The 26,691-nt window shown below is 47.6% G+C and overlaps 18 non-coding genes across 18 annotated transcripts; all 18 read left to right on the top strand.

The window, feature by feature from the left end:
• Nucleotides 1-67: 67 nt before the first annotated feature.
• On the top strand, nt 68-258 carry LOC142731584 (U2 spliceosomal RNA). The gene has a single exon (XR_012879028.1). It is a non-coding gene; the product is annotated as a U2 spliceosomal RNA (small nuclear RNA).
• Nucleotides 259-1,562: 1,304 nt separating this feature from the next.
• On the top strand, nt 1,563-1,753 carry LOC142731552 (U2 spliceosomal RNA). Its single transcript, XR_012878999.1, has one exon. It is a non-coding gene; the product is annotated as a U2 spliceosomal RNA (small nuclear RNA).
• Nucleotides 1,754-3,041: 1,288 nt separating this feature from the next.
• Nucleotides 3,042-3,232, top strand: LOC142731551 (U2 spliceosomal RNA). The gene has a single exon (XR_012878998.1). It is a non-coding gene; the product is annotated as a U2 spliceosomal RNA (small nuclear RNA).
• Nucleotides 3,233-4,516: 1,284 nt separating this feature from the next.
• Nucleotides 4,517-4,707, top strand: LOC142731549 (U2 spliceosomal RNA). The gene has a single exon (XR_012878996.1). It is a non-coding gene; the product is annotated as a U2 spliceosomal RNA (small nuclear RNA).
• Nucleotides 4,708-5,966: 1,259 nt separating this feature from the next.
• On the top strand, nt 5,967-6,157 carry LOC142731547 (U2 spliceosomal RNA). Its single transcript, XR_012878995.1, has one exon. It is a non-coding gene; the product is annotated as a U2 spliceosomal RNA (small nuclear RNA).
• Nucleotides 6,158-7,457: 1,300 nt separating this feature from the next.
• LOC142731546 (U2 spliceosomal RNA) lies at nt 7,458-7,648 on the top strand. Its single transcript, XR_012878994.1, has one exon. It is a non-coding gene; the product is annotated as a U2 spliceosomal RNA (small nuclear RNA).
• A 1,288-nt stretch (nt 7,649-8,936) lies between these two features.
• On the top strand, nt 8,937-9,127 carry LOC142731545 (U2 spliceosomal RNA). Its single transcript, XR_012878993.1, has one exon. It is a non-coding gene; the product is annotated as a U2 spliceosomal RNA (small nuclear RNA).
• Nucleotides 9,128-10,419: 1,292 nt separating this feature from the next.
• Nucleotides 10,420-10,610, top strand: LOC142731544 (U2 spliceosomal RNA). Its single transcript, XR_012878992.1, has one exon. It is a non-coding gene; the product is annotated as a U2 spliceosomal RNA (small nuclear RNA).
• A 1,272-nt stretch (nt 10,611-11,882) lies between these two features.
• LOC142731543 (U2 spliceosomal RNA) lies at nt 11,883-12,073 on the top strand. Its single transcript, XR_012878991.1, has one exon. It is a non-coding gene; the product is annotated as a U2 spliceosomal RNA (small nuclear RNA).
• A 1,292-nt stretch (nt 12,074-13,365) lies between these two features.
• LOC142731542 (U2 spliceosomal RNA) lies at nt 13,366-13,556 on the top strand. The gene has a single exon (XR_012878990.1). It is a non-coding gene; the product is annotated as a U2 spliceosomal RNA (small nuclear RNA).
• A 1,304-nt stretch (nt 13,557-14,860) lies between these two features.
• On the top strand, nt 14,861-15,051 carry LOC142731541 (U2 spliceosomal RNA). Its single transcript, XR_012878989.1, has one exon. It is a non-coding gene; the product is annotated as a U2 spliceosomal RNA (small nuclear RNA).
• A 1,277-nt stretch (nt 15,052-16,328) lies between these two features.
• LOC142731540 (U2 spliceosomal RNA) lies at nt 16,329-16,519 on the top strand. Its single transcript, XR_012878988.1, has one exon. It is a non-coding gene; the product is annotated as a U2 spliceosomal RNA (small nuclear RNA).
• A 2,154-nt stretch (nt 16,520-18,673) lies between these two features.
• Nucleotides 18,674-18,864, top strand: LOC142731539 (U2 spliceosomal RNA). Its single transcript, XR_012878987.1, has one exon. It is a non-coding gene; the product is annotated as a U2 spliceosomal RNA (small nuclear RNA).
• Nucleotides 18,865-20,156: 1,292 nt separating this feature from the next.
• Nucleotides 20,157-20,347, top strand: LOC142731586 (U2 spliceosomal RNA). The gene has a single exon (XR_012879030.1). It is a non-coding gene; the product is annotated as a U2 spliceosomal RNA (small nuclear RNA).
• Nucleotides 20,348-21,635: 1,288 nt separating this feature from the next.
• LOC142731574 (U2 spliceosomal RNA) lies at nt 21,636-21,826 on the top strand. Its single transcript, XR_012879019.1, has one exon. It is a non-coding gene; the product is annotated as a U2 spliceosomal RNA (small nuclear RNA).
• A 1,273-nt stretch (nt 21,827-23,099) lies between these two features.
• On the top strand, nt 23,100-23,290 carry LOC142731562 (U2 spliceosomal RNA). The gene has a single exon (XR_012879008.1). It is a non-coding gene; the product is annotated as a U2 spliceosomal RNA (small nuclear RNA).
• Nucleotides 23,291-24,579: 1,289 nt separating this feature from the next.
• Nucleotides 24,580-24,770, top strand: LOC142731550 (U2 spliceosomal RNA). Its single transcript, XR_012878997.1, has one exon. It is a non-coding gene; the product is annotated as a U2 spliceosomal RNA (small nuclear RNA).
• A 1,296-nt stretch (nt 24,771-26,066) lies between these two features.
• LOC142731538 (U2 spliceosomal RNA) lies at nt 26,067-26,257 on the top strand. Its single transcript, XR_012878986.1, has one exon. It is a non-coding gene; the product is annotated as a U2 spliceosomal RNA (small nuclear RNA).
• The last annotated feature ends 434 nt before the right edge of the window (nt 26,258-26,691 follow it).

Here is a 26,691-nt window from a genome sequence, read left to right as displayed (position 1 = left end):
CTGAATCGCTGCAAGGGCTGAACAGCAGTATCGGGCAGGCTCGGGCAACGCGCGGCCCGTTCGGGTTATCGCTTCTCGGCCTTTTGGCTAAGATCAAGTGTAGTATCTGTTCTTATCAGTTTAATATCTGATACGTCCCCTATCTGGGGACCATATATTAAATGGATTTTTACAACAGGGAGATGGAAATAGAGCTTGCTCTGTCCACTCCACGCATTGACCTGGTATTGCAGTATTTCCAGGACCGGTGCACCCTTTCCTTATGTGTTGACTAAAAGCAGATTCCAAAAGTGTTTTTTGTCTTTGCTATTGTTTCTGTCTTTCTGAAGGGATCTCCCCTTTTAATCCCATTATTTCAACACCTGTTGGACAATGCATGAGTGATAATGAGCTCATTGATTAAATGCAATTAATGAATAGATTGCCACCTCTTGTTGTGTGTCGTCTGTGTTTCTGTGTTTCCGGCATTTCACATTGGAACACCTCATTCACCTTCCTTGTCTTCTCTCCGCCCTCCCTTTTAGGTAAGTTAAAGAGCTGCACCTGAGCCAGCCACTGATTGATTGATTGATTGATTGATTGATTGATTGATTGATTGATTGATTGATTGATTGATTGATTGATGCAGCACAACAGTCAAATAGTGGAGTGGAGTAGGGGAACAGCAAACAGCCAATAAAGCAGCCCACCCGCTCGCCTGCCCGCCACAATGGACCTACCTGTGTACACTAGATGGATGTGATGGAATGTACTGTCGTCCCTACATTTCAAGAAGAAGTAAGAATTGCAGTTGCAACAAAGCCTTGCTTGCCTACAAAGAGAGCAGCAATTTGGATTTGTTACTATGTTACCTAGAAGAATAACAAACTGTGCAAGGATGGAGGTTGTAGGAGCAAGGAGAAGTTGTCTGTAAAGTTGGTGGATGCCTATTTTCCATTTTGCAGTCCCTTGTCTCCCTCTTGTGGCCTCCTGGAGGCAACTAGCTGTGCAAAAAAAAGACAGCCTGGCGGCCGGCTGTTGCAGTGTTGCCCTCTCAGGCAACACTGAGTGACTGACTGAGCCTCACCGTCTTATATAAAGTTCAGACGGAACTTTGCACGTGTCATAGTGGAGCCCTCAGGATTCCAGAGCCAGCTTTCTGACATCATAATGGGGCCTCAGAGATAAAAGCCTGGGCCCAGGCAGTGTTGGTCAGTGCTGCTCAGCAGGCAGCACTGGACTGGACTGGATTACAGCTGATACAAGGTGTGAAGGAACAAGGGGTGGCTGTGGGCATGCACTTGCTGCCGCTGCCAGTGTTTATCTGCATGGCAGCAGGGCATTTGGGCGTTGCCAGGAAGGCGTTTTTATGTAGATTCCTCCTCTTTCAGCACTGCATTGTGGTGCAAGCAAAAGAAGCAAATCCTGTCTGGCTTCCTCTCCGGCCTTTATTCACCTCCCGTGTAGCTGTGAGTGTGTGAGCCTGCAGGGCCCCATGGAATTGCCTAGAAGTAGGCTGAATCGCTGCAAGGGCTGAACAGCAGTATCGGGCAGGCTCGGGCAACGCGCGGCCCGTTCGGGTTATCGCTTCTCGGCCTTTTGGCTAAGATCAAGTGTAGTATCTGTTCTTATCAGTTTAATATCTGATACGTCCCCTATCTGGGGACCATATATTAAATGGATTTTTAGAACAGGGAGATGGAAATAGAGCTTGCTCTGTCCACTCCACGCATTGACCTGGTATTGCAGTATTTCCAGGACCGGTGCACCCTTTCCTTATGTGTTGACTAAAAGCAGATTCCAAAAGTGTTTTTTGTCTTTGCTATTGTTTCTGTCTTTCTGAAGGGATCTCCCCTTTTAATCCCATTATTTCAACACCTGTTGGACAATGCATGAGTGATAATGAGCTCATTGATTAAATGCAATTAATGAATAGATTGCCACCTCTTGTTGTGTGTCGTCTGTGTTTCTGTGTTTCCGGCATTTCACATTGGAACACCTCATTCACCTTCCTTGTCTTCTCTCCGCCCTCCCTTTTAGGTAAGTTAAAGAGCTGCACCTGAGCCAGCCACTGATTGATTGATTGATTGATTGATTGATTGATTGATTGATTGATTGATTGATGCAGCACAACAGTCAAATAGTGGAGTGGAGTAGGGGAACAGCAAACAGCCAATAAAGCAGCCCGCCCGCTCGCCTGCCCGCCACAATGGACCTACCTGTGTACACTAGATGGATGTGATGGAATGTACTGTCGTCCCTACATTTCAAGAAGAAGTAAGAATTGCAGTTGCAACAAAGCCTTGCTTGCCCACAAAGAGAGCAGCAATTTGGATTTGTTACTATGTTACCTAGAAGAATAACAAACTGTGCAAGGATGGAGGTTGTAGGAGCAAGGAGAAGTTGTCTGTAAAGTTGGTGGATGCCTATTTTCCATTTTGCAGTCCCTTGTCTCCCTCTTGTGGCCTCCTGGAGGCAACTAGCTGTGCAAAAAAAAGACAGCCTGGCGGCCGGCTGTTGCAGTGTTGCCCTCTCAGGCAACACTGAGTGACTGACTGAGCCTCACCGTCTTATATAAAGTTCAGACGGAACTTTGCACGTGTCATAGTGGAGCCCTCAGGATTCCAGAGCCAGCTTTCTGACATCATAATGGGGCCTCAGAGATAAAAGCCTGGGCCCAGGCAGTGTTGGTCAGTGCTGCTCAGCAGGCAGCACTGGACTGGACTGGATTACAGCTGATACAAGGTGTGAAGGAACAAGGGGTGGCTGTGGGCATGCACTTGCTGCCGCTGCCAGTGTTTATCTGCATGGCAGCAGGGCATTTGGGCGTTGCCAGGAAGGCGTTTTTATGTAGATTCCTCCTCTTTCAGCACTGCATTGTGGTGCAAGCAAAAGAAGCAAATCCTGTCTGGCTTCCTCTCCGGCCTTTATTCACCTCCCGTGTAGCTGTGAGTGTGTGAGCCTGCAGGGCCCCATGGAATTGCCTAGAAGTAGGCTGAATCGCTGCAAGGGCTGAACAGCAGTATCGGGCAGGCTCGGGCAACGCGCGGCCCGTTCGGGTTATCGCTTCTCGGCCTTTTGGCTAAGATCAAGTGTAGTATCTGTTCTTATCAGTTTAATATCTGATACGTCCCCTATCTGGGGACCATATATTAAATGGATTTTTAGAACAGGGAGATGGAAATAGAGCTTGCTCTGTCCACTCCACGCATTGACCTGGTATTGCAGTATTTCCAGGACCGGTGCACCCTTTCCTTATGTGTTGACTAAAAGCAGATTCCAAAAGTGTTTTTTGTCTTTGCTATTGTTTCTGTCTTTCTGAAGGGATCTCCCCTTTTAATCCCATTATTTCAACACCTGTTGGACAATGCATGAGTGATAATGAGCTCATTGATTAAATGCAATTAATGAATAGATTGCCACCTCTTGTTGTGTGTCGTCTGTGTTTCTGTGTTTCCGGCATTTCACATTGGAACACCTCATTCACCTTCCTTGTCTTCTCTCCGCCCTCCCTTTTAGGTAAGTTAAAGAGCTGCACCTGAGCCAGCCACTGATTGATTGATTGATTGATTGATTGATTGATTGATTGATTGATTGATGCAGCACAACAGTCAAATAGTGGAGTGGAGTAGGGGAACAGCAAACAGCCAATAAAGCAGCCCGCCCGCTCGCCTGTCCGCCACAATGGACCTACCTGTGTACACTAGATGGATGTGATGGAATGTACTGTCGTCCCTACATTTCAAGAAGAAGTAAGAATTGCAGTTGCAACAAAGCCTTGCTTGCCTACAAAGAGAGCAGCAATTTGGATTTGTTACTATGTTACCTAGAAGAATAACAAACTGTGCAAGGATGGAGGTTGTAGGAGCAAGGAGAAGTTGTCTGTAAAGTTGGTGGATGCCTATTTTCCATTTTGCAGTCCCTTGTCTCCCTCTTGTGGCCTCCTGGAGGCAACTAGCTGTGCAAAAAAAAGACAGCCTGGCGGCCGGCTGTTGCAGTGTTGCCCTCTCAGGCAACACTGAGTGACTGACTGAGCCTCACCGTCTTATATAAAGTTCAGACGGAACTTTGCACGTGTCATAGTGGAGCCCTCAGGATTCCAGAGCCAGCTTTCTGACATCATAATGGGGCCTCAGAGATAAAAGCCTGGGCCCAGGCAGTGTTGGTCAGTGCTGCTCAGCAGGCAGCACTGGACTGGACTGGATTACAGCTGATACAAGGTGTGAAGGAACAAGGGGTGGCTGTGGGCATGCACTTGCTGCCGCTGCCAGTGTTTATCTGCATGGCAGCAGGGCATTTGGGCGTTGCCAGGAAGGCGTTTTTATGTAGATTCCTCCTCTTTCAGCACTGCATTGTGGTGCAAGCAAAAGAAGCAAATCCTGTCTGGCTTCCTCTCCGGCCTTTATTCACCTCCCGTGTAGCTGTGAGTGTGTGAGCCTGCAGGGCCCCATGGAATTGCCTAGAAGTAGGCTGAATCGCTGCAAGGGCTGAACAGCAGTATCGGGCAGGCTCGGGCAACGCGCGGCCCGTTCGGGTTATCGCTTCTCGGCCTTTTGGCTAAGATCAAGTGTAGTATCTGTTCTTATCAGTTTAATATCTGATACGTCCCCTATCTGGGGACCATATATTAAATGGATTTTTAGAACAGGGAGATGGAAATAGAGCTTGCTCTGTCCACTCCACGCATTGACCTGGTATTGCAGTATTTCCAGGACCGGTGCACCCTTTCCTTATGTGTTGACTAAAAGCAGATTCCAAAAGTGTTTTTTGTCTTTGCTATTGTTTCTGTCTTTCTGAAGGGATCTCCCCTTTTAATCCCATTATTTCAACACCTGTTGGACAATGCATGAGTGATAATGAGCTCATTGATTAAATGCAATTAATGAATAGATTGCCACCTCTTGTTGTGTGTCGTCTGTGTTTCTGTGTTTCCGGCATTTCACATTGGAACACCTCATTCACCTTCCTTGTCTTCTCTCCGCCCTCCCTTTTAGGTAAGTTAAAGAGCTGCACCTGAGCCAGCCACTGATTGATTGATTGATTGATTGATTGATTGATTGATTGATGCAGCACAACAGTCAAATAGTGGAGTGGAGTAGGGGAACAGCAAACAGCCAATAAAGCAGCCCGCCCGCTCGCCTGCCCGCCACAATGGACCTACCTGTGTACACTAGATGGATGTGATGGAATGTACTGTCGTCCCTACATTTCAAGAAGAAGTAAGAATTGCAGTTGCAACAAAGCCTTGCTTGCCTACAAAGAGAGCAGCAATTTGGATTTGTTACTATGTTACCTAGAAGAATAACAAACTGTGCAAGGATGGAGGTTGTAGGAGCAAGGAGAAGTTGTCTGTAAAGTTGGTGGATGCCTATTTTCCATTTTGCAGTCCCTTGTCTCCCTCTTGTGGCCTCCTGGAGGCAACTAGCTGTGCAAAAAAAAGACAGCCTGGCGGCCGGCTGTTGCAGTGTTGCCCTCTCAGGCAACACTGAGTGACTGACTGAGCCTCACCGTCTTATATAAAGTTCAGACGGAACTTTGCACGTGTCATAGTGGAGCCCTCAGGATTCCAGAGCCAGCTTTCTGACATCATAATGGGGCCTCAGAGATAAAAGCCTGGGCCCAGGCAGTGTTGGTCAGTGCTGCTCAGCAGGCAGCACTGGACTGGACTGGATTACAGCTGATACAAGGTGTGAAGGGGCATGCACTTGCTGCCGCTGCCAGTGTTTATCTGCATGGCAGCAGGGCATTTGGGCGTTGCCAGGAAGGCGTTTTTATGTAGATTCCTCCTCTTTCAGCACTGCATTGTGGTGCAAGCAAAAGAAGCAAATCCTGTCTGGCTTCCTCTCCGGCCTTTATTCACCTCCCGTGTAGCTGTGAGTGTGTGAGCCTGCAGGGCCCCATGGAATTGCCTAGAAGTAGGCTGAATCGCTGCAAGGGCTGAACAGCAGTATCGGGCAGGCTCGGGCAACGCGCGGCCCGTTCGGGTTATCGCTTCTCGGCCTTTTGGCTAAGATCAAGTGTAGTATCTGTTCTTATCAGTTTAATATCTGATACGTCCCCTATCTGGGGACCATATATTAAATGGATTTTTAGAACAGGGAGATGGAAATAGAGCTTGCTCTGTCCACTCCACGCATTGACCTGGTATTGCAGTATTTCCAGGACCGGTGCACCCTTTCCTTATGTGTTGACTAAAAGCAGATTCCAAAAGTGTTTTTTGTCTTTGCTATTGTTTCTGTCTTTCTGAAGGGATCTCCCCTTTTAATCCCATTATTTCAACACCTGTTGGACAATGCATGAGTGATAATGAGCTCATTGATTAAATGCAATTAATGAATAGATTGCCACCTCTTGTTGTGTGTCGTCTGTGTTTCTGTGTTTCCGGCATTTCACATTGGAACACCTCATTCACCTTCCTTGTCTTCTCTCCGCCCTCCCTTTTAGGTAAGTTAAAGAGCTGCACCTGAGCCAGCCACTGATTGATTGATTGATTGATTGATTGATTGATTGATTGATTGATTGATTGATTGATTGATTGATGCAGCACAACAGTCAAATAGTGGAGTGGAGTAGGGGAACAGCAAACAGCCAATAAAGCAGCCCGCCCGCTCGCCTGCCCGCCACAATGGACCTACCTGTGTACACTAGATGGATGTGATGGAATGTACTGTCGTCCCTACATTTCAAGAAGAAGTAAGAATTGCAGTTGCAACAAAGCCTTGCTTGCCTACAAAGAGAGCAGCAATTTGGATTTGTTACTATGTTACCTAGAAGAATAACAAACTGTGCAAGGATGGAGGTTGTAGGAGCAAGGAGAAGTTGTCTGTAAAGTTGGTGGATGCCTATTTTCCATTTTGCAGTCCCTTGTCTCCCTCTTGTGGCCTCCTGGAGGCAACTAGCTGTGCAAAAAAAAGACAGCCTGGCGGCCGGCTGTTGCAGTGTTGCCCTCTCAGGCAACACTGAGTGACTGACTGAGCCTCACCGTCTTATATAAAGTTCAGACGGAACTTTGCACGTGTCATAGTGGAGCCCTCAGGATTCCAGAGCCAGCTTTCTGACATCATAATGGGGCCTCAGAGATAAAAGCCTGGGCCCAGGCAGTGTTGGTCAGTGCTGCTCAGCAGGCAGCACTGGACTGGACTGGATTACAGCTGATACAAGGTGTGAAGGAACAAGGGGTGGCTGTGGGCATGCACTTGCTGCCGCTGCCAGTGTTTATCTGCATGGCAGCAGGGCATTTGTGCGTTGCCAGGAAGGCGTTTTTATGTAGATTCCTCCTCTTTCAGCACTGCATTGTGGTGCAAGCAAAAGAAGCAAATCCTGTCTGGCTTCCTCTCCGGCCTTTATTCACCTCCCGTGTAGCTGTGAGTGTGTGAGCCTGCAGGGCCCCATGGAATTGCCTAGAAGTAGGCTGAATCGCTGCAAGGGCTGAACAGCAGTATCGGGCAGGCTCGGGCAACGCGCGGCCCGTTCGGGTTATCGCTTCTCGGCCTTTTGGCTAAGATCAAGTGTAGTATCTGTTCTTATCAGTTTAATATCTGATACGTCCCCTATCTGGGGACCATATATTAAATGGATTTTTAGAACAGGGAGATGGAAATAGAGCTTGCTCTGTCCACTCCACGCATTGACCTGGTATTGCAGTATTTCCAGGACCGGTGCACCCTTTCCTTATGTGTTGACTAAAAGCAGATTCCAAAAGTGTTTTTTGTCTTTGCTATTGTTTCTGTCTTTCTGAAGGGATCTCCCCTTTTAATCCCATTATTTCAACACCTGTTGGACAATGCATGAGTGATAATGAGCTCATTGATTAAATGCAATTAATGAATAGATTGCCACCTCTTGTTGTGTGTCGTCTGTGTTTCTGTGTTTCCGGCATTTCACATTGGAACACCTCATTCACCTTCCTTGTCTTCTCTCCGCCCTCCCTTTTAGGTAAGTTAAAGAGCTGCACCTGAGCCAGCCACTGATTGATTGATTGATTGATTGATTGATTGATTGATTGATTGATTGATTGATGCAGCACAACAGTCAAATAGTGGAGTGGAGTAGGGGAACAGCAAACAGCCAATAAAGCAGCCCGCCCGCTCGCCTGCCCGCCACAATGGACCTACCTGTGTACACTAGATGGATGTGATGGAATGTACTGTCGTCCCTACATTTCAAGAAGAAGTAAGAATTGCAGTTGCAACAAAGCCTTGCTTGCCTACAAAGAGAGCAGCAATTTGGATTTGTTACTATGTTACCTAGAAGAATAACAAACTGTGCAAGGATGGAGGTTGTAGGAGCAAGGAGAAGTTGTCTGTAAAGTTGGTGGATGCCTATTTTCCATTTTGCAGTCCCTTGTCTCCCTCTTGTGGCCTCCTGGAGGCAACTAGCTGTGCAAAAAAAAGACAGCCTGGCGGCCGGCTGTTGCAGTGTTGCCCTCTCAGGCAACACTGAGTGACTGACTGAGCCTCACCGTCTTATATAAAGTTCAGACGGAACTTTGCACGTGTCATAGTGGAGCCCTCAGGATTCCAGAGCCAGCTTTCTGACATCATAATGGGGCCTCAGAGATAAAAGCCTGGGCCCAGGCAGTGTTGGTCAGTGCTGCTCAGCAGGCAGCACTGGACTGGACTGGATTACAGCTGATACAAGGTGTGAAGGAACAAGGGGTGGCTGTGGGCATGCACTTGCTGCCGCTGCCAGTGTTTATCTGCATGGCAGCAGGGCATTTGGGCGTTGCCAGGAAGGCGTTTTTATGTAGATTCCTCCTCTTTCAGCACTGCATTGTGGTGCAAGCAAAAGAAGCAAATCCTGTCTGGCTTCCTCTCCGGCCTTTATTCACCTCCCGTGTAGCTGTGAGTGTGTGAGCCTGCAGGGCCCCATGGAATTGCCTAGAAGTAGGCTGAATCGCTGCAAGGGCTGAACAGCAGTATCGGGCAGGCTCGGGCAACGCGCGGCCCGTTCGGGTTATCGCTTCTCGGCCTTTTGGCTAAGATCAAGTGTAGTATCTGTTCTTATCAGTTTAATATCTGATACGTCCCCTATCTGGGGACCATATATTAAATGGATTTTTAGAACAGGGAGATGGAAATAGAGCTTGCTCTGTCCACTCCACGCATTGACCTGGTATTGCAGTATTTCCAGGACCGGTGCACCCTTTCCTTATGTGTTGACTAAAAGCAGATTCCAAAAGTGTTTTTTGTCTTTGCTATTGTTTCTGTCTTTCTGAAGGGATCTCCCCTTTTAATCCCATTATTTCAACACCTGTTGGACAATGCATGAGTGATAATGAGCTCATTGATTAAATGCAATTAATGAATAGATTGCCACCTCTTGTTGTGTGTCGTCTGTGTTTCTGTGTTTCCGGCATTTCACATTGGAACACCTCATTCACCTTCCTTGTCTTCTCTCCGCCCTCCCTTTTAGGTAAGTTAAAGAGCTGCACCTGAGCCAGCCACTGATTGATTGATTGATTGATTGATTGATTGATTGATTGATTGATTGATTGATTGATGCAGCACAACAGTCAAATAGTGGAGTGGAGTAGGGGAACAGCAAACAGCCAATAAAGCAGCCCGCCCGCTCGCCTGCCCGCCACAATGGACCTACCTGTGTACACTAGATGGATGTGATGGAATGTACTGTCGTCCCTACATTTCAAGAAGAAGTAAGAATTGCAGTTGCAACAAAGCCTTGCTTGCCTACAAAGAGAGCAGCAATTTGGATTTGTTACTATGTTACCTAGAAGAATAACAAACTGTGCAAGGATGGAGGTTGTAGGAGCAAGGAGAAGTTGTCTGTAAAGTTGGTGGATGCCTATTTTCCATTTTGCAGTCCCTTGTCTCCCTCTTGTGGCCTCCTGGAGGCAACTAGCTGTGCAAAAAAAAGACAGCCTGGCGGCCGGCTGTTGCAGTGTTGCCCTCTCAGGCAACACTGAGTGACTGACTGAGCCTCACCGTCTTATATAAAGTTCAGACGGAACTTTGCACGTGTCATAGTGGAGCCCTCAGGATTCCAGAGCCAGCTTTCTGACATCATAATGGGGCCTCAGAGATAAAAGCCTGGGCCCAGGCAGTGTTGGTCAGTGCTGCTCAGCAGGCAGCACTGGACTGGACTGGATTACAGCTGATACAAGGTGTGAAGGAACAAGGGGTGGCTGTGGGCATGCACTTGCTGCCGCTGCCAGTGTTTATCTGCATGGCAGCAGGGCATTTGGGCGTTGCCAGGAAGGCGTTTTTATGTAGATTCCTCCTCTTTCAGCACTGCATTGTGGTGCAAGCAAAAGAAGCAAATCCTGTCTGGCTTCCTCTCCGGCCTTTATTCACCTCCCGTGTAGCTGTGAGTGTGTGAGCCTGCAGGGCCCCATGGAATTGCCTAGAAGTAGGCTGAATCGCTGCAAGGGCTGAACAGCAGTATCGGGCAGGCTCGGGCAACGCGCGGCCCGTTCGGGTTATCGCTTCTCGGCCTTTTGGCTAAGATCAAGTGTAGTATCTGTTCTTATCAGTTTAATATCTGATACGTCCCCTATCTGGGGACCATATATTAAATGGATTTTTAGAACAGGGAGATGGAAATAGAGCTTGCTCTGTCCACTCCACGCATTGACCTGGTATTGCAGTATTTCCAGGACCGGTGCACCCTTTCCTTATGTGTTGACTAAAAGCAGATTCCAAAAGTGTTTTTTGTCTTTGCTATTGTTTCTGTCTTTCTGAAGGGATCTCCCCTTTTAATCCCATTATTTCAACACCTGTTGGACAATGCATGAGTGATAATGAGCTCATTGATTAAATGCAATTAATGAATAGATTGCCACCTCTTGTTGTGTGTCGTCTGTGTTTCTGTGTTTCCGGCATTTCACATTGGAACACCTCATTCACCTTCCTTGTCTTCTCTCCGCCCTCCCTTTTAGGTAAGTTAAAGAGCTGCACCTGAGCCAGCCACTGATTGATTGATTGATTGATTGATTGATTGATTGATGCAGCACAACAGTCAAATAGTGGAGTGGAGTAGGGGAACAGCAAACAGCCAATAAAGCAGCCCGCCCGCTCGCCTGCCCGCCACAATGGACCTACCTGTGTACACTAGATGGATGTGATGGAATGTACTGTCGTCCCTACATTTCAAGAAGAAGTAAGAATTGCAGTTGCAACAAAGCCTTGCTTGCCTACAAAGAGAGCAGCAATTTGGATTTGTTACTATGTTACCTAGAAGAATAACAAACTGTGCAAGGATGGAGGTTGTAGGAGCAAGGAGAAGTTGTCTGTAAAGTTGGTGGATGCCTATTTTCCATTTTGCAGTCCCTTGTCTCCCTCTTGTGGCCTCCTGGAGGCAACTAGCTGTGCAAAAAAAAGACAGCCTGGCGGCCGGCTGTTGCAGTGTTGCCCTCTCAGGCAACACTGAGTGACTGACTGAGCCTCACCGTCTTATATAAAGTTCAGACGGAACTTTGCACGTGTCATAGTGGAGCCCTCAGGATTCCAGAGCCAGCTTTCTGACATCATAATGGGGCCTCAGAGATAAAAGCCTGGGCCCAGGCAGTGTTGGTCAGTGCTGCTCAGCAGGCAGCACTGGACTGGACTGGATTACAGCTGATACAAGGTGTGAAGGAACAAGGGGTGGCTGTGGGCATGCACTTGCTGCCGCTGCCAGTGTTTATCTGCATGGCAGCAGGGCATTTGGGCGTTGCCAGGAAGGCGTTTTTATGTAGATTCCTCCTCTTTCAGCACTGCATTGTGGTGCAAGCAAAAGAAGCAAATCCTGTCTGGCTTCCTCTCCGGCCTTTATTCACCTCCCGTGTAGCTGTGAGTGTGTGAGCCTGCAGGGCCCCATGGAATTGCCTAGAAGTAGGCTGAATCGCTGCAAGGGCTGAACAGCAGTATCGGGCAGGCTCGGGCAACGCGCGGCCCGTTCGGGTTATCGCTTCTCGGCCTTTTGGCTAAGATCAAGTGTAGTATCTGTTCTTATCAGTTTAATATCTGATACGTCCCCTATCTGGGGACCATATATTAAATGGATTTTTAGAACAGGGAGATGGAAATAGAGCTTGCTCTGTCCACTCCACGCATTGACCTGGTATTGCAGTATTTCCAGGACCGGTGCACCCTTTCCTTATGTGTTGACTAAAAGCAGATTCCAAAAGTGTTTTTTGTCTTTGCTATTGTTTCTGTCTTTCTGAAGGGATCTCCCCTTTTAATCCCATTATTTCAACACCTGTTGGACAATGCATGAGTGATAATGAGCTCATTGATTAAATGCAATTAATGAATAGATTGCCACCTCTTGTTGTGTGTCGTCTGTGTTTCTGTGTTTCCGGCATTTCACATTGGAACACCTCATTCACCTTCCTTGTCTTCTCTCCGCCCTCCCTTTTAGGTAAGTTAAAGAGCTGCACCTGAGCCAGCCACTGATTGATTGATTGATTGATTGATTGATTGATTGATTGATTGATTGATTGATTGATGCAGCACAACAGTCAAATAGTGGAGTGGAGTAGGGGAACAGCAAACAGCCAATAAAGCAGCCCGCCCGCTCGCCTGCCCGCCACAATGGACCTACCTGTGTACACTAGATGGATGTGATGGAATGTACTGTCGTCCCTACATTTCAAGAAGAAGTAAGAATTGCAGTTGCAACAAAGCCTTGCTTGCCTACAAAGAGAGCAGCAATTTGGATTTGTTACTATGTTACCTAGAAGAATAACAAACTGTGCAAGGATGGAGGTTGTAGGAGCAAGGAGAAGTTGTCTGTAAAGTTGGTGGATGCCTATTTTCCATTTTGCAGTCCCTTGTCTCCCTCTTGTGGCCTCCTGGAGGCAACTAGCTGTGCAAAAAAAAGACAGCCTGGCGGCCGGCTGTTGCAGTGTTGCCCTCTCAGGCAACACTGAGTGACTGACTGAGCCTCACCGTCTTATATAAAGTTCAGACGGAACTTTGCACGTGTCATAGTGGAGCCCTCAGGATTCCAGAGCCAGCTTTCTGACATCATAATGGGGCCTCAGAGATAAAAGCCTGGGCCCAGGCAGTGTTGGTCAGTGCTGCTCAGCAGGCAGCACTGGACTGGACTGGATTACAGCTGATACAAGGTGTGAAGGAACAAGGGGTGGCTGTGGGCATGCACTTGCTGCCGCTGCCAGTGTTTATCTGCATGGCAGCAGGGCATTTGGGCGTTGCCAGGAAGGCGTTTTTATGTAGATTCCTCCTCTTTCAGCACTGCATTGTGGTGCAAGCAAAAGAAGCAAATCCTGTCTGGCTTCCTCTCCGGCCTTTATTCACCTCCCGTGTAGCTGTGAGTGTGTGAGCCTGCAGGGCCCCATGGAATTGCCTAGAAGTAGGCTGAATCGCTGCAAGGGCTGAACAGCAGTATCGGGCAGGCTCGGGCAACGCGCGGCCCGTTCGGGTTATCGCTTCTCGGCCTTTTGGCTAAGATCAAGTGTAGTATCTGTTCTTATCAGTTTAATATCTGATACGTCCCCTATCTGGGGACCATATATTAAATGGATTTTTAGAACAGGGAGATGGAAATAGAGCTTGCTCTGTCCACTCCACGCATTGACCTGGTATTGCAGTATTTCCAGGACCGGTGCACCCTTTCCTTATGTGTTGACTAAAAGCAGATTCCAAAAGTGTTTTTTGTCTTTGCTATTGTTTCTGTCTTTCTGAAGGGATCTCCCCTTTTAATCCCATTATTTCAACACCTGTTGGACAATGCATGAGTGATAATGAGCTCATTGATTAAATGCAATTAATGAATAGATTGCCACCTCTTGTTGTGTGTCGTCTGTGTTTCTGTGTTTCCGGCATTTCACATTGGAACACCTCATTCACCTTCCTTGTCTTCTCTCCGCCCTCCCTTTTAGGTAAGTTAAAGAGCTGCACCTGAGCCAGCCACTGATTGATTGATTGATTGATTGATTGATTGATTGATTGATTGATTGATTGATTGATTGATTGATTGATGCAGCACAACAGTCAAATAGTGGAGTGGAGTAGGGGAACAGCAAACAGCCAATAAAGCAGCCCGCCCGCTCGCCTGCCCGCCACAATGGACCTACCTGTGTACACTAGATGGATGTGATGGAATGTACTGTCGTCCCTACATTTCAAGAAGAAGTAAGAATTGCAGTTGCAACAAAGCCTTGCTTGCCTACAAAGAGAGCAGCAATTTGGATTTGTTACTATGTTACCTAGAAGAATAACAAACTGTGCAAGGATGGAGGTTGTAGGAGCAAGGAGAAGTTGTCTGTAAAGTTGGTGGATGCCTATTTTCCATTTTGCAGTCCCTTGTCTCCCTCTTGTGGCCTCCTGGAGGCAACTAGCTGTGCAAAAAAAAGACAGCCTGGCGGCCGGCTGTTGCAGTGTTGCCCTCTCAGGCAACACTGAGTGACTGACTGAGCCTCACCGTCTTATATAAAGTTCAGACGGAACTTTGCACGTGTCATAGTGGAGCCCTCAGGATTCCAGAGCCAGCTTTCTGACATCATAATGGGGCCTCAGAGATAAAAGCCTGGGCCCAGGCAGTGTTGGTCAGTGCTGCTCAGCAGGCAGCACTGGACTGGACTGGATTACAGCTGATACAAGGTGTGAAGGAACAAGGGGTGGCTGTGGGCATGCACTTGCTGCCGCTGCCAGTGTTTATCTGCATGGCAGCAGGGCATTTGGGCGTTGCCAGGAAGGCGTTTTTATGTAGATTCCTCCTCTTTCAGCACTGCATTGTGGTGCAAGCAAAAGAAGCAAATCCTGTCTGGCTTCCTCTCCGGCCTTTATTCACCTCCCGTGTAGCTGTGAGTGTGTGAGCCTGCAGGGCCCCATGGAATTGCCTAGAAGTAGGCTGAATCGCTGCAAGGGCTGAACAGCAGTATCGGGCAGGCTCGGGCAACGCGCGGCCCGTTCGGGTTATCGCTTCTCGGCCTTTTGGCTAAGATCAAGTGTAGTATCTGTTCTTATCAGTTTAATATCTGATACGTCCCCTATCTGGGGACCATATATTAAATGGATTTTTAGAACAGGGAGATGGAAATAGAGCTTGCTCTGTCCACTCCACGCATTGACCTGGTATTGCAGTATTTCCAGGACCGGTGCACCCTTTCCTTATGTGTTGACTAAAAGCAGATTCCAAAAGTGTTTTTTGTCTTTGCTATTGTTTCTGTCTTTCTGAAGGGATCTCCCCTTTTAATCCCATTATTTCAACACCTGTTGGACAATGCATGAGTGATAATGAGCTCATTGATTAAATGCAATTAATGAATAGATTGCCACCTCTTGTTGTGTGTCGTCTGTGTTTCTGTGTTTCCGGCATTTCACATTGGAACACCTCATTCACCTTCCTTGTCTTCTCTCCGCCCTCCCTTTTAGGTAAGTTAAAGAGCTGCACCTGAGCCAGCCACTGATTGATTGATTGATTGATTGATTGATTGATTGATTGATGCAGCACAACAGTCAAATAGTGGAGTGGAGTAGGGGAACAGCAAACAGCCAATAAAGCAGCCAAGCCCGCTCGCCTGCCCGCCACAATGGACCTACCTGTGTACACTAGATGGATGTGATGGAATGTACTGTCGTCCCTACATTTCAAGAAGAAGTAAGAATTGCAGTTGCAACAAAGCCTTGCTTGCCTACAAAGAGAGCAGCAATTTGGATTTGTTACTATGTTACCTAGAAGAATAACAAACTGTGCAAGGATGGAGGTTGTAGGAGCAAGGAGAAGTTGTCTGTAAAGTTGGTGGATGCCTATTTTCCATTTTGCAGTCCCTTGTCTCCCTCTTGTGGCCTCCTGGAGGCAACTAGCTGTGCAAAAAAAAGACAGCCTGGCGGCCGGCTGTTGCAGTGTTGCCCTCTCAGGCAACACTGAGTGACTGACTGAGCCTCACCGTCTTATATAAAGTTCAGACGGAACTTTGCACGTGTCATAGTGGAGCCCTCAGGATTCCAGAGCCAGCTTTCTGACATCATAATGGGGCCTCAGAGATAAAAGCCTGGGCCCAGGCAGTGTTGGTCAGTGCTGCTCAGCAGGCAGCACTGGACTGGACTGGATTACAGCTGATACAAGGTGTGAAGGAACAAGGGGTGGCTGTGGGCATGCACTTGCTGCCGCTGCCAGTGTTTATCTGCATGGCAGCAGGGCATTTGGGCGTTGCCAGGAAGGCGTTTTTATGTAGATTCCTCCTCTTTCAGCACTGCATTGTGGTGCAAGCAAAAGAAGCAAATCCTGTCTGGCTTCCTCTCCGGCCTTTATTCACCTCCCGTGTAGCTGTGAGTGTGTGAGCCTGCAGGGCCCCATGGAATTGCCTAGAAGTAGGCTGAATCGCTGCAAGGGCTGAACAGCAGTATCGGGCAGGCTCGGGCAACGCGCGGCCCGTTCGGGTTATCGCTTCTCGGCCTTTTGGCTAAGATCAAGTGTAGTATCTGTTCTTATCAGTTTAATATCTGATACGTCCCCTATCTGGGGACCATATATTAAATGGATTTTTAGAACAGGGAGATGGAAATAGAGCTTGCTCTGTCCACTCCACGCATTGACCTGGTATTGCAGTATTTCCAGGACCGGTGCACCCTTTCCTTATGTGTTGACTAAAAGCAGATTCCAAAAGTGTTTTTTGTCTTTGCTATTGTTTCTGTCTTTCTGAAGGGATCTCCCCTTTTAATCCCATTATTTCAACACCTGTTGGACAATGCATGAGTGATAATGAGCTCATTGATTAAATGCAATTAATGAATAGATTGCCACCTCTTGTTGTGTGTCGTCTGTGTTTCTGTGTTTCCGGCATTTCACATTGGAACACCTCATTCACCTTCCTTGTCTTCTCTCCGCCCTCCCTTTTAGGTAAGTTAAAGGAACAGTGTCATCACAAATATTTTATTTATATGTTAAAGATGTTAGTGCCTTAATATAAACGTTTATTTTCATTTGTGTGTTTGTGTTTTACTGTTTCTTTTTTTCACACTTTTTCTTCCCTATGGGGGCTGCCATTTTTTGTTCCATTTCTGTGTGTGTCGATTAACGACACACACAGACATGGAATACGGCAGCCACAGTCCCATAGGGACTGCGAACGGCTCCCGTCCCATTGACTGCCGTGTACGGCGTCTGTGTGGGAACTGCGCATGCGCCGCTCCCACACAGTCCTATTCGAAATTGGCGCCGTCCGGCGCCATTTTCCTGTGGACCGGAAGTCGCGGCCGGACAGTAATATTACTACTTCCGGTCGCGGCTTCCGGACAAGTGCACATGGAACAGCGGCAGCAAAGGGAGCGGACGGGCCGCGGCGGCAGGAGCAGGTAAGCGATTTCAATGTATGTTAGTGTTTGTGTGTGTTTACTACTGCATGTAAACCTACTACACTGTGGGTTACCTCAAAAAATGGCGACACACAGTGTAGGAGGTTAAACCTTTCAAACCCCTCGTTTATCCCGGCACTAGCCAGGATAAAGGAGGGGGGGATGCTGAGCGCTCACTAGAGCGATAGCTTTTAACCCAATGTTGCAATGCTGCAATTTTGGGAACTAGCTCCAAACAGCTCCATCTAGTGACCAAAAATGGGTAGTATTATAAATTTGAAAAAATTTATAATATTTCCTGACTCGCGAAAAAAATAAAAAAAATTTGAACAATGTTTTATCACCCACACACTAAATGTTTAAATTTTAAAAAAAAAACATGTTTTTGGGGCGACACCATGCCTTTAAAGAGCTGCACCTGAGCCAGCCACTGATTGATTGATTGATTGATTGATTGATTGATTGATTGATTGATTGATTGATTGATTGATTGATGCAGCACAACAGTCAAATAGTGGAGTGGAGTAGGGGAACAGCAAACAGCCAATAAAGCAGCCCGCCCGCTCGCCTGCCCGCCACAATGGACCTACCTGTGTACACTAGATGGATGTGATGGAATGTACTGTCGTCCCTACATTTCAAGAAGAAGTAAGAATTGCAGTTGCAACAAAGCCTTGCTTGCCTACAAAGAGAGCAGCAATTTGGATTTGTTACTATGTTACCTAGAAGAATAACAAACTGTGCAAGGATGGAGGTTGTAGGAGCAAGGAGAAGTTGTCTGTAAAGTTGGTGGATGCCTATTTTCCATTTTGCAGTCCCTTGTCTCCCTCTTGTGGCCTCCTGGAGGCAACTAGCTGTGCAAAAAAAAGACAGCCTGGCGGCCGGCTGTTGCAGTGTTGCCCTCTCAGGCAACACTGAGTGACTGACTGAGCCTCACCGTCTTATATAAAGTTCAGACGGAACTTTGCACGTGTCATAGTGGAGCCCTCAGGATTCCAGAGCCAGCTTTCTGACATCATAATGGGGCCTCAGAGATAAAAGCCTGGGCCCAGGCAGTGTTGGTCAGTGCTGCTCAGCAGGCAGCACTGGACTGGACTGGATTACAGCTGATACAAGGTGTGAAGGAACAAGGGGTGGCTGTGGGCATGCACTTGCTGCCGCTGCCAGTGTTTATCTGCATGGCAGCAGGGCATTTGGGCGTTGCCAGGAAGGCGTTTTTATGTAGATTCCTCCTCTTTCAGCACTGCATTGTGGTGCAAGCAAAAGAAGCAAATCCTGTCTGGCTTCCTCTCCGGCCTTTATTCACCTCCCGTGTAGCTGTGAGTGTGTGAGCCTGCAGGGCCCCATGGAATTGCCTAGAAGTAGGCTGAATCGCTGCAAGGGCTGAACAGCAGTATCGGGCAGGCTCGGGCAACGCGCGGCCCGTTCGGGTTATCGCTTCTCGGCCTTTTGGCTAAGATCAAGTGTAGTATCTGTTCTTATCAGTTTAATATCTGATACGTCCCCTATCTGGGGACCATATATTAAATGGATTTTTAGAACAGGGAGATGGAAATAGAGCTTGCTCTGTCCACTCCACGCATTGACCTGGTATTGCAGTATTTCCAGGACCGGTGCACCCTTTCCTTATGTGTTGACTAAAAGCAGATTCCAAAAGTGTTTTTTGTCTTTGCTATTGTTTCTGTCTTTCTGAAGGGATCTCCCCTTTTAATCCCATTATTTCAACACCTGTTGGACAATGCATGAGTGATAATGAGCTCATTGATTAAATGCAATTAATGAATAGATTGCCACCTCTTGTTGTGTGTCGTCTGTGTTTCTGTGTTTCCGGCATTTCACATTGGAACACCTCATTCACCTTCCTTGTCTTCTCTCCGCCCTCCCTTTTAGGTAAGTTAAAGAGCTGCACCTGAGCCAGCCACTGATTGATTGATTGATTGATTGATTGATTGATTGATTGATTGATTGATTGATTGATGCAGCACAACAGTCAAATAGTGGAGTGGAGTAGGGGAACAGCAAACAGCCAATAAAGCAGCCCGCCCGCTCGCCTGCCCGCCACAATGGACCTACCTGTGTACACTAGATGGATGTGATGGAATGTACTGTCGTCCCTACATTTCAAGAAGAAGTAAGAATTGCAGTTGCAACAAAGCCTTGCTTGCCTACAAAGAGAGCAGCAATTTGGATTTGTTACTATGTTACCTAGAAGAATAACAAACTGTGCAAGGATGGAGGTTGTAGGAGCAAGGAGAAGTTGTCTGTAAAGTTGGTGGATGCCTATTTTCCATTTTGCAGTCCCTTGTCTCCCTCTTGTGGCCTCCTGGAGGCAACTAGCTGTGCAAAAAAAAGACAGCCTGGCGGCCGGCTGTTGCAGTGTTGCCCTCTCAGGCAACACTGAGTGACTGACTGAGCCTCACCGTCTTATATAAAGTTCAGACGGAACTTTGCACGTGTCATAGTGGAGCCCTCAGGATTCCAGAGCCAGCTTTCTGACATCATAATGGGGCCTCAGAGATAAAAGCCTGGGCCCAGGCAGTGTTGGTCAGTGCTGCTCAGCAGGCAGCACTGGACTGGACTGGATTACAGCTGATACAAGGTGTGAAGGAACAAGGGGTGGCTGTGGGCATGCACTTGCTGCCGCTGCCAGTGTTTATCTGCATGGCAGCAGGGCATTTGGGCGTTGCCAGGAAGGCGTTTTTATGTAGATTCCTCCTCTTTCAGCACTGCATTGTGGTGCAAGCAAAAGAAGCAAATCCTGTCTGGCTTCCTCTCCGGCCTTTATTCACCTCCCGTGTAGCTGTGAGTGTGTGAGCCTGCAGGGCCCCATGGAATTGCCTAGAAGTAGGCTGAATCGCTGCAAGGGCTGAACAGCAGTATCGGGCAGGCTCGGGCAACGCGCGACCCGTTCGGGTTATCGCTTCTCGGCCTTTTGGCTAAGATCAAGTGTAGTATCTGTTCTTATCAGTTTAATATCTGATACGTCCCCTATCTGGGGACCATATATTAAATGGATTTTTAGAACAGGGAGATGGAAATAGAGCTTGCTCTGTCCACTCCACGCATTGACCTGGTATTGCAGTATTTCCAGGACCGGTGCACCCTTTCCTTATGTGTTGACTAAAAGCAGATTCCAAAAGTGTTTTTTGTCTTTGCTATTGTTTCTGTCTTTCTGAAGGGATCTCCCCTTTTAATCCCATTATTTCAACACCTGTTGGACAATGCATGAGTGATAATGAGCTCATTGATTAAATGCAATTAATGAATAGATTGCCACCTCTTGTTGTGTGTCGTCTGTGTTTCTGTGTTTCCGGCATTTCACATTGGAACACCTCATTCACCTTCCTTGTCTTCTCTCCGCCCTCCCTTTTAGGTAAGTTAAAGAGCTGCACCTGAGCCAGCCACTGATTGATTGATTGATTGATTGATTGATTGATTGATTGATTGATTGATTGATGCAGCACAACAGTCAAATAGTGGAGTGGAGTAGGGGAACAGCAAACAGCCAATAAAGCAGCCCGCCCGCTCGCCTGCCCGCCACAATGGACCTACCTGTGTACACTAGATGGATGTGATGGAATGTACTGTCGTCCCTACATTTCAAGAAGAAGTAAGAATTGCAGTTGCAACAAAGCCTTGCTTGCCTACAAAGAGAGCAGCAATTTGGATTTGTTACTATGTTACCTAGAAGAATAACAAACTGTGCAAGGATGGAGGTTGTAGGAGCAAGGAGAAGTTGTCTGTAAAGTTGGTGGATGCCTATTTTCCATTTTGCAGTCCCTTGTCTCCCTCTTGTGGCCTCCTGGAGGCAACTAGCTGTGCAAAAAAAAGACAGCCTGGCGGCCGGCTGTTGCAGTGTTGCCCTCTCAGGCAACACTGAGTGACTGACTGAGCCTCACCGTCTTATATAAAGTTCAGACGGAACTTTGCACGTGTCATAGTGGAGCCCTCAGGATTCCAGAGCCAGCTTTCTGACATCATAATGGGGCCTCAGAGATAAAAGCCTGGGCCCAGGCAGTGTTGGTCAGTGCTGCTCAGCAGGCAGCACTGGACTGGACTGGATTACAGCTGATACAAGGTGTGAAGGAACAAGGGGTGGCTGTGGGCATGCACTTGCTGCCGCTGCCAGTGTTTATCTGCATGGCAGCAGGGCATTTGGGCGTTGCCAGGAAGGCGTTTTTATGTAGATTCCTCCTCTTTCAGCACTGCATTGTGGTGCAAGCAAAAGAAGCAAATCCTGTCTGGCTTCCTCTCCGGCCTTTATTCACCTCCCGTGTAGCTGTGAGTGTGTGAGCCTGCAGGGCCCCATGGAATTGCCTAGAAGTAGGCTGAATCGCTGCAAGGGCTGAACAGCAGTATCGGGCAGGCTCGGGCAACGCGCGGCCCGTTCGGGTTATCGCTTCTCGGCCTTTTGGCTAAGATCAAGTGTAGTATCTGTTCTTATCAGTTTAATATCTGATACGTCCCCTATCTGGGGACCATATATTAAATGGATTTTTAGAACAGGGAGATGGAAATAGAGCTTGCTCTGTCCACTCCACGCATTGACCTGGTATTGCAGTATTTCCAGGACCGGTGCACCCTTTCCTTATGTGTTGACTAAAAGCAGATTCCAAAAGTGTTTTTTGTCTTTGCTATTGTTTCTGTCTTTCTGAAGGGATCTCCCCTTTTAATCCCATTATTTCAACACCTGTTGGACAATGCATGAGTGATAATGAGCTCATTGATTAAATGCAATTAATGAATAGATTGCCACCTCTTGTTGTGTGTCGTCTGTGTTTCTGTGTTTCCGGCATTTCACATTGGAACACCTCATTCACCTTCCTTGTCTTCTCTCCGCCCTCCCTTTTAGGTAAGTTAAAGAGCTGCACCTGAGCCAGCCACTTGATTGATTGATTGATTGATTGATTGATTGATTGATGCAGCACAACAGTCAAATAGTGGAGTGGAGTAGGGGAACAGCAAACAGCCAATAAAGCAGCCCGCCCGCTCGCCTGCCCGCCACAATGGACCTACCTGTGTACACTAGATGGATGTGATGGAATGTACTGTCGTCCCTACATTTCAAGAAGAAGTAAGAATTGCAGTTGCAACAAAGCCTTGCTTGCCTACAAAGAGAGCAGCAATTTGGATTTGTTACTATGTTACCTAGAAGAATAACAAACTGTGCAAGGATGGAGGTTGTAGGAGCAAGGAGAAGTTGTCTGTAAAGTTGGTGGATGCCTATTTTCCATTTTGCAGTCCCTTGTCTCCCTCTTGTGGCCTCCTGGAGGCAACTAGCTGTGCAAAAAAAAGACAGCCTGGCGGCCGGCTGTTGCAGTGTTGCCCTCTCAGGCAACACTGAGTGACTGACTGAGCCTCACCGTCTTATATAAAGTTCAGACGGAACTTTGCACGTGTCATAGTGGAGCCCTCAGGATTCCAGAGCCAGCTTTCTGACATCATAATGGGGCCTCAGAGATAAAAGCCTGGGCCCAGGCAGTGTTGGTCAGTGCTGCTCAGCAGGCAGCACTGGACTGGACTGGATTACAGCTGATACAAGGTGTGAAGGAACAAGGGGTGGCTGTGGGCATGCACTTGCTGCCGCTGCCAGTGTTTATCTGCATGGCAGCAGGGCATTTGGGCGTTGCCAGGAAGGCGTTTTTATGTAGATTCCTCCTCTTTCAGCACTGCATTGTGGTGCAAGCAAAAGAAGCAAATCCTGTCTGGCTTCCTCTCCGGCCTTTATTCACCTCCCGTGTAGCTGTGAGTGTGTGAGCCTGCAGGGCCCCATGGAATTGCCTAGAAGTAGGCTGAATCGCTGCAAGGGCTGAACAGCAGTATCGGGCAGGCTCGGGCAACGCGCGACCCGTTCGGGTTATCGCTTCTCGGCCTTTTGGCTAAGATCAAGTGTAGTATCTGTTCTTATCAGTTTAATATCTGATACGTCCCCTATCTGGGGACCATATATTAAATGGATTTTTAGAACAGGGAGATGGAAATAGAGCTTGCTCTGTCCACTCCACGCATTGACCTGGTATTGCAGTATTTCCAGGACCGGTGCACCCTTTCCTTATGTGTTGACTAAAAGCAGATTCCAAAAGTGTTTTTTGTCTTTGCTATTGTTTCTGTCTTTCTGAAGGGATCTCCCCTTTTAATCCCATTATTTCAACACCTGTTGGACAATGCATGAGTGATAATGAGCTCATTGATTAAATGCAATTAATGAATAGATTGCCACCTCTTGTTGTGTGTCGTCTGTGTTTCTGTGTTTCCGGCATTTCACATTGGAACACCTCATTCACCTTCCTTGTCTTCTCTCCGCCCTCCCTTTTAGGTAAGTTAAAGAGCTGCACCTGAGCCAGCCACTTGATTGATTGATTGATTGATTGATTGATTGATTGATTGATTGATTGATTGATGCAGCACAACAGTCAAATAGTGGAGTGGAGTAGGGGAACAGCAAACAGCCAATAAAGCAGCCCGCCCGCTCGCCTGCCCGCCACAATGGACCTACCTGTGTACACTAGATGGATGTGATGGAATGTACTGTCGTCCCTACATTTCAAGAAGAAGTAAGAATTGCAGTTGCAACAAAGCCTTGCTTGCCTACAAAGAGAGCAGCAATTTGGATTTGTTACTATGTTACCTAGAAGAATAACAAACTGTGCAAGGATGGAGGTTGTAGGAGCAAGGAGAAGTTGTCTGTAAAGTTGGTGGATGCCTATTTTCCATTTTGCAGTCCCTTGTCTCCCTCTTGTGGCCTCCTGGAGGCAACTAGCTGTGCAAAAAAAAGACAGCCTGGCGGCCGGCTGTTGCAGTGTTGCCCTCTCAGGCAACACTGAGTGACTGACTGAGCCTCACCGTCTTATATAAAGTTCAGACGGAACTTTGCACGTGTCATAGTGGAGCCCTCAGGATTCCAGAGCCAGCTTTCTGACATCATAATGGGGCCTCAGAGATAAAAGCCTGGGCCCAGGCAGTGTTGGTCAGTGCTGCTCAGCAGGCAGCACTGGACTGGACTGGATTACAGCTGATACAAGGTGTGAAGGAACAAGGGGTGGCTGTGGGCATGCACTTGCTGCCGCTGCCAGTGTTTATCTGCATGGCAGCAGGGCATTTGGGCGTTGCCAGGAAGGCGTTTTTATGTAGATTCCTCCTCTTTCAGCACTGCATTGTGGTGCAAGCAAAAGAAGCAAATCCTGTCTGGCTTCCTCTCCGGCCTTTATTCACCTCCCGTGTAGCTGTGAGTGTGTGAGCCTGCAGGGCCCCATGGAATTGCCTAGAAGTAGGCTGAATCGCTGCAAGGGCTGAACAGCAGTATCGGGCAGGCTCGGGCAACGCGCGGCCCGTTCGGGTTATCGCTTCTCGGCCTTTTGGCTAAGATCAAGTGTAGTATCTGTTCTTATCAGTTTAATATCTGATACGTCCCCTATCTGGGGACCATATATTAAATGGATTTTTAGAACAGGGAGATGGAAATAGAGCTTGCTCTGTCCACTCCACGCATTGACCTGGTATTGCAGTATTTCCAGGACCGGTGCACCCTTTCCTTATGTGTTGACTAAAAGCAGATTCCAAAAGTGTTTTTTGTCTTTGCTATTGTTTCTGTCTTTCTGAAGGGATCTCCCCTTTTAATCCCATTATTTCAACACCTGTTGGACAATGCATGAGTGATAATGAGCTCATTGATTAAATGCAATTAATGAATAGATTGCCACCTCTTGTTGTGTGTCGTCTGTGTTTCTGTGTTTCCGGCATTTCACATTGGAACACCTCATTCACCTTCCTTGTCTTCTCTCCGCCCTCCCTTTTAGGTAAGTTAAAGAGCTGCACCTGAGCCAGCCACTGATTGATTGATTGATTGATTGATTGATTGATTGATTGATTGATTGATTGATTGATTGATGCAGCACAACAGTCAAATAGTGGAGTGGAGTAGGGGAACAGCAAACAGCCAATAAAGCAGCCCGCCCGCTCGCCTGCCCGCCACAATGGACCTACCTGTGTACACTAGATGGATGTGATGGAATGTACTGTCGTCCCTACATTTCAAGAAGAAGTAAGAATTGCAGTTGCAACAAAGCCTTGCTTGCCTACAAAGAGAGCAGCAATTTGGATTTGTTACTATGTTACCTAGAAGAATAACAAACTGTGCAAGGATGGAGGTTGTAGGAGCAAGGAGAAGTTGTCTGTAAAGTTGGTGGATGCCTATTTTCCATTTTGCAGTCCCTTGTCTCCCTCTTGTGGCCTCCTGGAGGCAACTAGCTGTGCAAAAAAAAGACAGCCTGGCGGCCGGCTGTTGCAGTGTTGCCCTCTCAGGCAACACTGAGTGACTGACTGAGCCTCACCGTCTTATATAAAGTTCAGACGGAACTTTGCACGTGTCATAGTGGAGCCCTCAGGATTCCAGAGCCAGCTTTCTGACATCATAATGGGGCCTCAGAGATAAAAGCCTGGGCCCAGGCAGTGTTGGTCAGTGCTGCTCAGCAGGCAGCACTGGACTGGACTGGATTACAGCTGATACAAGGTGTGAAGGAACAAGGGGTGGCTGTGGGCATGCACTTGCTGCCGCTGCCAGTGTTTATCTGCATGGCAGCAGGGCATTTGGGCGTTGCCAGGAAGGCGTTTTTATGTAGATTCCTCCTCTTTCAGCACTGCATTGTGGTGCAAGCAAAAGAAGCAAATCCTGTCTGGCTTCCTCTCCGGCCTTTATTCACCTCCCGTGTAGCTGTGAGTGTGTGAGCCTGCAGGGCCCCATGGAATTGCCTAGAAGTAGGCTGAATCGCTGCAAGGGCTGAACAGCAGTATCGGGCAGGCTCGGGCAACGCGCGACCCGTTCGGGTTATCGCTTCTCGGCCTTTTGGCTAAGATCAAGTGTAGTATCTGTTCTTATCAGTTTAATATCTGATACGTCCCCTATCTGGGGACCATATATTAAATGGATTTTTAGAACAGGGAGATGGAAATAGAGCTTGCTCTGTCCACTCCACGCATTGACCTGGTATTGCAGTATTTCCAGGACCGGTGCACCCTTTCCTTATGTGTTGACTAAAAGCAGATTCCAAAAGTGTTTTTTGTCTTTGCTATTGTTTCTGTCTTTCTGAAGGGATCTCCCCTTTTAATCCCATTATTTCAACACCTGTTGGACAATGCATGAGTGATAATGAGCTCATTGATTAAATGCAATTAATGAATAGATTGCCACCTCTTGTTGTGTGTCGTCTGTGTTTCTGTGTTTCCGGCATTTCACATTGGAACACCTCATTCACCTTCCTTGTCTTCTCTCCGCCCTCCCTTTTAGGTAAGTTAAAGAGCTGCACCTGAGCCAGCCACTGATTGATTGATTGATTGATTGATTGATTGATTGATTGATTGATTGATTGATTGATGCAGCACAACAGTCAAATAGTGGAGTGGAGTAGGGGAACAGCAAACAGCCAATAAAGCAGCCCGCCCGCTCGCCTGCCCG

This window comes from Rhinoderma darwinii, unplaced genomic scaffold (genome assembly GCF_050947455.1).
Source record: "Rhinoderma darwinii isolate aRhiDar2 unplaced genomic scaffold, aRhiDar2.hap1 Scaffold_821, whole genome shotgun sequence".
Taxonomy (NCBI): domain Eukaryota; kingdom Metazoa; phylum Chordata; class Amphibia; order Anura; family Rhinodermatidae; genus Rhinoderma; species Rhinoderma darwinii.
Note: the sequence above shows the minus strand (reverse complement) of the source record. Positions and strands in the feature narration are given on the sequence as shown.